This window comes from Balaenoptera ricei, chromosome 5 (assembly GCF_028023285.1).
Source record: "Balaenoptera ricei isolate mBalRic1 chromosome 5, mBalRic1.hap2, whole genome shotgun sequence".
NCBI classification, from domain to species: domain Eukaryota; kingdom Metazoa; phylum Chordata; class Mammalia; order Artiodactyla; family Balaenopteridae; genus Balaenoptera; species Balaenoptera ricei.
The window spans coordinates 142,258,788-142,266,923 of NC_082643.1; the positions used below are offsets into that span (position 1 = coordinate 142,258,788).

Here is an 8,136-nt window from a genome sequence, read left to right on the forward strand (position 1 = left end):
ACTTAACATCTTTTAATCTTTCTCCTACCTTCCTGGATATTTCAGATAGTTATAATAAACTTTAATGCCCTTGTCTACTGATTCTATTATCTGTCTCATTTCTGGTTCTGTTCCGATTGATTTTTTTCCCCTTTATTATGAGTTGTATTTTCCTGCTCCTTTATGTTTATGGTAAATTTTATCGGATACCAGATATTGTAATTTTTATAGTGTTGGGTCATTGGGATTTTTTTTCTTTTTTATATGTTTTTGAGCTTTGTTCTGGAATGCAGTTAGTTACTTGGAAATAATTTGATCCTTTTGGGTCTTCCTTTTAGGTTTCGTTAGGTGGGCTCAGAAAACTCCTTAGTCTGAGCCATTTTGACCTTAATACTAAGCAACAGCTTTCTGAGAGCTCTACTCAATGCCCCGTGGCCACTGCGAACCTCTTTCTGGCCCGTGTGAACTCTGAGGAATGTTCCACTTTCCCTGTCCCAGGGTCTTTCCCAGCCTCGGGGCACTTCTGTACATGCTGAGAACTGGAGGGGACACACAGCAGAGCCCCAGAGCTGAGCCCCAGAGCTTTGCCTTTTCCCTCTGCAACTCTGCCCGAAAAGTTGTAGTCACCTTGGGCTCCCCAGATGCTGAACTCTGTCTCTTGAAGCCACGGGCATACCCAGCTTTATTTGGGCTCCGCCTCCCTGTCCCGCAGCCTGGGGAGTTCCTCCGGGGGCAGGCTGGCCAACCGTGGAGCTCACCTTGCTGTTTCCCTTCTCCCAAGGATCACTGTTCTGCAGTGCCTGTCGTCTACTGCCTGAAAACCTTTCTTTCATATTTTGTCCAGGATTTTTAGATATGTAAAGTGTTAAGCTGCCATGTGGGAGCCCTCCGGGTGACCAAAGCCACATAATGTCAATAGCTCGTTCACCTGTCCGTGCCAAAGGCTGTCATGGGACAGCAATGCAAAAAAACTGCTGAAGTGAGAGTGACCAGACTTGTTCTGGATCCCTGTTTACTAAAGGTTGCTGAAGGAGAGCATTCTTGATTATATAAGACACTTGAGCTGAATCTCCAAAAGGATTTTATCCAGAGGACCAGTATCTTAATAAGCGAAAAACCTACTTTGCCCACCATGCTCTCCAGCAGGGCACCGTGGGGGTATTGTGCTTCTCAGAGCTCTGCCCCGCGAACAAAGCATGTGAAGCGTGAACTGGCTGAGACCATTTTCAAGGTTGGACAAGTCATAGATCCAGCGACCGGAAAGTGCTGTGCAGGAACCACCTACCTGGAGAGTCCGGTCAGTCTGGAAACCACCCACCTAACCAAAAACCTGGAAGAACTTGATCTCTCTTCAACACAGTGAAGAGGGGATCAGAAAACGGAGCCAAAAGGGAAGGATTTCTAAATTTGCTTTAGGGAAAACTTCTTCCCTTTCCTCACAAACCATCCAGTTTCTCTTCTGGTATTTATGACATAGCTAAAAGTAAATGAAATAAAGACCTTGTTATAATTTTTCATAAAGGTTTATGGTCATGTTTCAAAAATAAAAAATAAAGCGGTAGGCCATATGACCGTACATGGAAATTGGTATTATTCATTTCATTTTATTTATTTCTTTAAGATTTATTTATTTATTATTTTTTAAAATATATTTATTTATTTATCATTTATTTATTTATCTTGGCTGTGCCCGGTCTTAGTTGCGGCACGTGGGATCTTCAGCTGTGGCATGCGGACTATTTAGCTGCAGCACGCAAACTCTTAGTTGCGGCATGCATGCAGGATCGAGTTCCCTGATCAGGGATCGAACCCAGGCCCCCTGCACTGGGAGCGCGGAGTCCCACCCGCTGGACAGCAGGGAAGTCCCTTATTTATTTATTTTTATTTTATTATTTTTGGCTGCATTGGGTCTTAGTTGCGGCACGCAGGATCTTTGTTGAGGCACACAAGATCTTTCGTTGCGGTGGGTGGGCTTCTCTCTAGCTGTGGCACACGGGTTCCAGAGCACGTGGGCTCTGTACTTTGCGGCACGCAGGCTCTTTAGTTGAGGCACATGAGCTCAGTAGTTGTGGTGCATGGGCTTAGTTGCCCTAAGGCATGTGGGATCTTAGTTCCCTGACCAGGGATCCAACCCACGTCCCCTGCATTGTAAGGAGGATTCTTTACCAGTGGACCACCAGGGAAGACCCAGTGTTATTCATTTTAGACTGTAATAAGTGAAACAGACCCATTGTAACTGCTGGTGAAACTACTCAAAAAATATATATATATATAAACAGAATGAATAACTTTTAAACTAATGTGTGTGATGAAATGAATGGTAAAGAATAATCAATCCAGGGGCTTCCCTGGTGGTCCAGTTGTTAAGATGCCACGCTTCCAATGCATGGGGCACGGGTTTGATCCCTGGTTTGGGAAGATCCCACATGCCACGTGGCGCAGCCAAAATAAATAAATAAGTAAAAATTAAAATAAAAAAAAAAAGAATAATCAGGGACTTCCCTGGTGGCACAGTGGTTAAGAATCCACCTGCCAATGCAGGGGACATGGGTTCGAGATCTGGTCTGGGAAGATCCCACATGCCGTGGAGCAGCTAAGCCCATGCACCACAACCCCTGAGCCTGTGCTCTAGAGTCCACGAGACACAACTACTGAGCTCACGAGACACAACTACTGAGCCAGCGCACGTAGAGCCCGTGCTCCGCAACAAAGAGTAGCCCCCACTCTCCGCAACTAGAGAAAGCCCACGCGCAGCAATGAAGACCCAACACAGACAAAAATAAATTTAAAAAAAAGAAGAATCAATCCAAAAGAAGACACAAAAAGAGAGAACCAACATATCAATGATTTTTATTCAACGATAATGGACAAAATGTTCCACTTAACAGACAAATATTGTCACTCTAAAAAACAACAACAACAACAACAAAACCAGCACAACTATATGCTGTTTATATGGGACACAACTACATCATAAGGATACAGAAAGGTTGAAAGTAAAAGGATGGATAAAAGGTATATTATGTAAATACTCATTAAAAACAAGCCCAGTGTCACTATGTTAATATCAGATAAAATAGATTTTAAGGCACGAACAAAAGAAACATAGATGAATCCACTATAATGGTTGGAGACTTCGATACCCCTCTATCAGAAACGGGTAGATCCAGCAGGCAGAGATCAGTAAGGACGTGGTGAAGTCAGCAGCACTATCAATGAACTGCGTAAAAGGGACATCTATAGACTGCGTCATCCAACAACAGCAGGATACACATTCTTCTCAAAGTCACTGGAAACAATCATCAAGACAGACCACATTCAGGGCCATAACACACTCCTTGACAAATGTAAAAGTATAGAAATCATACAGTGTCTGCTCTCAAACCACAATGGAATTAAACTGGAAATCAGTAAGAGAAAGATAGCTGGAAAATCTCCAAATACTTGGCGATTTAAAAACACACTTCTATGGATGCAACTAGAGATGATCATACTGAGTGAAGTAAGTCAGAAGGAGAGAGACAAGTACCATATGATATCATTTATATGCAGAATCTAAAATATGGCACAAATGAACCTATCTATGAAACAGAAACAGACTCATAGACGTAGAGAACAGACTTGTGGTTGCCGAGGGGGAGGGGGGAAGGAGAGGGATGAACTGGGCGTTTGGGGTTGGTAGATGCAAACTATTATATAGAGAATGGATAAACAACAAGGTCTTACTGTATAGCACTGGGAAATATATTCAATATCCTGTAATAAACCATAATGCAAAAGAATAAAAAAAAAGAATGTCTATATGTGTATATCTGAGTCACTTTGCTGTACAGCAGAAATAAACACAGCATTGTAAATCAACTATACTTCAATAAAAAATAAATGAAAAAAAACCCCACACACTTCTAAATAACACATGAATCAAAGAAGAAATCTCAAGAGAAATTAAAAATAATTTGAACTAAATGAAAATAAAACAACTTACCAAAATTTGTGAGATTCAGCAAAAGCAGTGCTTAGAGGGAAATGTATATAGCATTGACTGCATATATTGGAAAAGAAGAAAGCTCTATAATCAACAATCTAAGCTTCTACCTTGGGAAACTAGAAAATGAAGAGCAAATTAAATCCAAAGTAAGCAAAAGAGGGGCTTCCCTGGTGGTGCAGTGGTTAAGAATCTGCCTGCCAATGCAGGGGACACAGGTTGGAGCCCTGGTCCGGGCGATCCCACATGCCACAGAGCAACTAAGCCCGTGCGCCACAACTACTGAGCCTGCGCTCTAGAGCCCGCGTGCCACAACTACTGTGCCCGTGTGCCACAACTACTGAAGCCCACGCACCTAGAGCCCGTGCTCTGCAACAAGAAAAGCCACCACAGTGAGAAGGCCGCACACCGCAATGAAGAGTAGCCCCTGCTCGCTGCAACTAGAGAAAGCCCACACAGAAACGAAGACCCAAGGCAACCATTAATAAATAAATAAATAAGTAAATAAATAAATAAATAACTTTAAAAAGCAAAAGAAAACAAATAATAAAACTTAGAGCAGAAATTAATGAAATTGAAAAGAGAAAATAATAGAGAAAATCAATATGACAAAATAAAATTTGTATTTTATGACAAAACAAGAAATATTTATTTTTAGCTTTTTTTTGTTGAAGTATAGTCGATTTACAATGTCGTGTTAATTACTGCTGTACAGCAAAGTGATTCCGTTTTACATATACATACATTCTTTTTTTAATATTCTTTTCCATTATGGCTTATCATAGGATATTGATATGTGCTATACAGTAGGACCTTATTGTTTATTCATTCTATATACATATATATAAAAGTTTACATCTGCTAACCCCGACCTCCCACTCCATTCCCCCTTGGCAACCACCAGTCTGTTCTCTCTGTCTGTGATTCTGGATGAAACAAGAAGATGTTAGCATTCTTCATTCCAGAGAAGCTCATCAAGAGACCACCTGAGGCCACATTAAAGGAACCAGAGAAAGTCATCAGGAGACCGCCAGAGGCCAGATTAAAGGAGTGCAGGCCCTGCACACACCCTGATCCTTAGCAGCAACCTGCCCTTGAACCACTGCTATAAAACTCACCAAATCCTCCCGGGTTGGGACAGTTTTGAGGGGCACGAGCCCCTGTGTCCCCCTTTGCCTGGCAAAGCAATAAAGCCATTCTTTTCTACTTCACCCAAAACTCTGTCTCCAAGATTTGATTTGGCACTGGTGCACAGAGGCCAAGTCAAAACTTTTAAGTAAATTAAATGTACATGGGGTAAGAGTTTTTAGATGAACTCCTTAGGAATAATTATGTTCTAGGACTGTCTACTTAAAATGGTTCCTCCAGATTTTTAGTAACTTGGAACTGCTAAAATAAGTTAGATGGTGTAGACTGAAAAAAAAAAAAAAAAAAAAAAAAGCACAACCTAAAAGCTGAGTTGTTTTATTTGGTGGACAAAACTGAGGACTTAAGTCCAGGACACAGCATCTCGGATAACGCGGAGAGACTGCTCTGGAGAGGTGAGGGAGGGGCCAGGACGCAGAGGGGTTTTTGCAACAAAGACCAGGTAGCCGGAGCTTCAGAGGATCACTGTTAACGAAATCATTCCTTTGCTCCGCATCGTAGCCATCTGGGGCATCCCATGCTTCAGCAGCCTGAGTTTCCTCGGGGTGCGCTGCACGGGGCGGGGCAGATGCAGCGGCTGACGGTTTGATGGTGGCATCCTGTCTCCATCCTGGGCTCCCTCGTGGCTCACCATCTGGGATGCGGCTGTAGTGACTGATGGCTACAACCTCCTTTGTTTACTGACATGAAATATTGACAGGCAATATCTTCCATTCACAGCAGGAATTCCTCGAGTACCCAGGTCATTCCCAAATAAGACACTGGAACACTAACTGCTAAACAAGCCTAAGTTTTGCTACTTTTGCTTTTCATTAGAGAAAAACTAAAGATGTTTGGGTTCACTGGACATGTACTCCAATGAGGAAAGAAATTAGGTTACAGAATATGTTTACACATCCTGTGTGTGCTATTTACAACGTAATGACTACGGACACAACATACTTCTAAGTTTAATCTCCATTGTTAGCGTTTTCTCTATCACTTTAAGTCTAGTATAAGTAGTGGTGTAAGTGCTCCCACCTTTGCTGCGTTCGAGCTGCCAGTGTGTTATCTGTGAAAGTGGGGTTGGATGAGAAGTGCGGTGTACAACGTTATACAGACCTCCACCATCCCAGTCAGTTACAACAGACAGACAGAAATGGGTAATAGTGAATGAATACAATAAAATGAAGTTACATTTTTTTTAAATTTTATTTTATCTATTTATTTTTGGCTGCATTGGGTCTTTGTTGCTGCACGCGGGCTTTCTCTAGTTGTGGCGAGCGGGGGCTACTCTTCGTTGCGGTGTGTGGGCTTCTCATTGCGGTGGCTTCTCTTGTTGTGGAGCACGGGCTCTAAGCATGCAGGCTTCAGTAGTTGTGGCGCACGGTCCCAGTAGTTGTGGCTCACGGGCTCTAGAGCGCAGGCTCAGTAGTTGTGGCGCACGGGCTTAGTTGCTCCGCGGCATGTGGGATCTTCCCGGACCAGGGCTTGAACCCGTGTCCCCTGCACTGGCAGGCGGATTCTCAACCACTGCGCCACCAGGGAAGCCCTGAAGTTACATTTTTAACAATGGCAGTGTTTAATGACAAGCTTATAAAATTCCTGAAAATTTAGCAATTGACACTCGCAAGCCTGTGTCAACTGTGGGAGGTGAACCAGCACAGTCCGCCTAGAGAACTTTTAGCAGCCCTCCTTAACACTGCCTGGTGTCCTTTGGCAGAGGGGGATCTGAAGGGGGGTTCATGCACAGGCACTCTTTCCGGAGATGATGAGGTCCGGGTCCAAGCGGTGAGCGGGAAAGGGACAGAGGAAGAGACATACCGGCTGGGACGTGAGGAGGCAGGAGGCCGGGGCTGGGTGACCCCTCCTGCACCACTGCGCTGCTCCCTGTCTGGGGCACCCTTCCTCCTGCTCACTGCATGGACTTCTTTTAACTTGAGGGGCAGCGTGCCCTCCTCGGAAAAGGGCCCTGGCCACGCCTGGTACACCAGTCCCCACCCCTCTCGGTCTGCCACCAAGCTTGGGAGCACCTCCAAGTGTGCTGTCCTCATCCACGAGAGGTACTAGCCTGACTCTAGGCGCTGGCCCGATTCTGGGCGCTATGACACAGATCACTGGGCGCAGGCAAGGAAGCCGGCCTGGGGGGAACAAAGGGGTCGGTCAGGCAGGAGCTCCCTCCCTCCAGGGAGAGGGCACCCGCTGTGGGCTGAAGCCCCAGTTCTGTGCTGTCCTTGATTATGCTCAAGCCTGGCTGGGGTCTGTGGCTGGTAAGAACTGCCCCCCAAGGCAGGGCTGACTCCCTGGGGGCCGGACCGCTGGTCTCCCCCTTTCTGGCATCTGGAAAGGGCAGGCCCAGACCCGGTAGGTGCGGGGCCACGATACCTGGAGAAGGCCGCCTGCAGCTGAGACCGAGGACGTGGAGCAGCCGCGGGCATCATCACTCAGTCCTTTCTTGGGATAAGGCACTGGGGACCAGAGAGGTTGCCAGGCTTGAGAAAGCTCGCCCAAGAGCCTGCAGGCCTGATGGGCAGCGTATGCGGCACTCCCGTCACTCGGTCCCCCCGCCCGCCTCCTCTGGATCGCCGACCCCGCAAGGGCGAAGGTTTGGGCCCGACTCGCTCACCACTGTGTCCCCAGCAACTGGAACAGTGCCAGGCACGTGGCAGGTGGTCAGCGCACGCGGGCTGTCTAGGGAACGGACGAGAGCTGGACCCCACCCGACTCTATTTGGCAAATATTTCCCTAAATGTCTTTCTGACCTCGACAACCTCGCTCCCAGCGGCGCGGGACCCCGACGTCCTGGCCGCCCCCCGGCGCCCGTCCGTTGGTGGGTAGCCCTAGCCAGCCGGCGCGTCGGGGTTCTGTCCGCTTCAGGGCCGAAGGGGGAGTAGGTCGGCCGAGCCAGCCCACTCCTCTGATGACGTCATCTTCCGCGGCCCTCGAGAGCCGGCCACGGGCGCCGCCATGTTACGTTACGGCGGCCGGCGGCCGGCCCTCGCGCCGCCGCGAAGCGTCTCTCCGGGGCCACGCCCCCTGTGGTGACG

At 46.7% G+C, this 8,136-nt stretch overlaps 1 long non-coding RNA gene and 1 pseudogene across 2 annotated transcripts; one reads left to right on the plus strand and one right to left on the minus strand.

Annotated features, from left to right (window-relative positions):
• Positions 1 to 876: 876 nt before the first annotated feature.
• On the plus strand, positions 877 to 1,411 carry LOC132366693 (small ribosomal subunit protein uS17m-like; annotated as a pseudogene).
• A 4,866-nt stretch (positions 1,412 to 6,277) lies between these two features.
• LOC132366188 (uncharacterized) lies at positions 6,278 to 8,095 on the minus strand. 2 transcript variants are annotated; one of them, XR_009503409.1, is made up of 3 exons: positions 7,716 to 8,095; positions 7,475 to 7,557; positions 6,278 to 7,230 (listed from the first exon to the last, which is right to left on the minus strand). It is a non-coding gene; the product is annotated as an uncharacterized LOC132366188 (long non-coding RNA). The 2 variants fall into 2 exon arrangements; XR_009503410.1 differs by having other exon boundaries at positions 6,278 to 6,847; positions 7,716 to 8,091.
• Positions 8,096 to 8,136: the final 41 nt, after the last annotated feature.